This window comes from Carlito syrichta, unplaced genomic scaffold (genome assembly GCF_000164805.1).
Source record: "Carlito syrichta isolate Samal-C Ts95f unplaced genomic scaffold, Tarsius_syrichta-2.0.1 Scaffold317960, whole genome shotgun sequence".
Taxonomy (NCBI): Eukaryota; Metazoa; Chordata; class Mammalia; order Primates; family Tarsiidae; genus Carlito; species Carlito syrichta.
In genome coordinates this window covers 1-764 of record NW_007262056.1, presented here as the reverse complement: position 1 = coordinate 764, position 764 = coordinate 1, and the positions used below count along the sequence as shown (strand labels likewise).

The following is a 764-nucleotide window of genomic DNA, read 5'->3' as shown; positions in this document are numbered from 1 at the left end:
AGGGCTTCACAGTGGTCAGAAGGCTGATTTTCTGAGGAGTCTTCCGAGGGCCCCCTTTACATCCTTGTTCCTCAGGCTGTAGATGAAGGGGTTCAGCATGGGGGTGACCACAGTGTACAGCACCGAGGCAATGCAGCTTCTCTGAGAAGAATGGATCACAGCATAACTGAGGTATTCCACAAGACTTGTGCCATAGTACAAGAAGACCACACAGAGATGAGATCCACAGGTAGAAAATGCTTTATACTTGCCTGTAGTGGAGGACATCCTCATTAAAGAGGAGACAATCTCAGAGTAAGAGAAAAGGATCCTGGTGACAGGAAACACATCCAGTACAGCAGTGGACATATACAAGACAATGTTATTGATGAAAGTATCAGAGCTGGCTACCTTGAGGAGCTGAGGCAGGTCACAGAAGAAATGTGAAATTTCAGTACCTTTAGAGAAGGTCAGCCTCAGTACCAGTAGAAGATGAAGCAGGGAGACCCAGAAAATTATGAACCATGACATCAGAACCAGGAGGACACAGATGCAGGGGTTTATGATGACTGTGTAGTGTAAGGGGTGGCAGATGGCCACAAACCAGTCATGGGCCATCACAGTCAGCAGAAAATTATCCATTCCAGCAAAAATCATAAAAAAAATACCTGAGTGAGGCACCCTCTGTAGGAGATATCTTTGCTGTGTGTCTGGATGTTCACCAGCATCTTGGGGAATATGGTAGAGGTGAAACAGATGTCCACAAAGGACAGGATGGAGAGGAA

General features: G+C 46.2%; 1 pseudogene; it reads right to left on the bottom strand.

The window, feature by feature from the left end:
* Positions 1-15: 15 nt before the first annotated feature.
* Positions 16-761, bottom strand: LOC110594647 (annotated as a pseudogene).
* Positions 762-764: the final 3 nt, after the last annotated feature.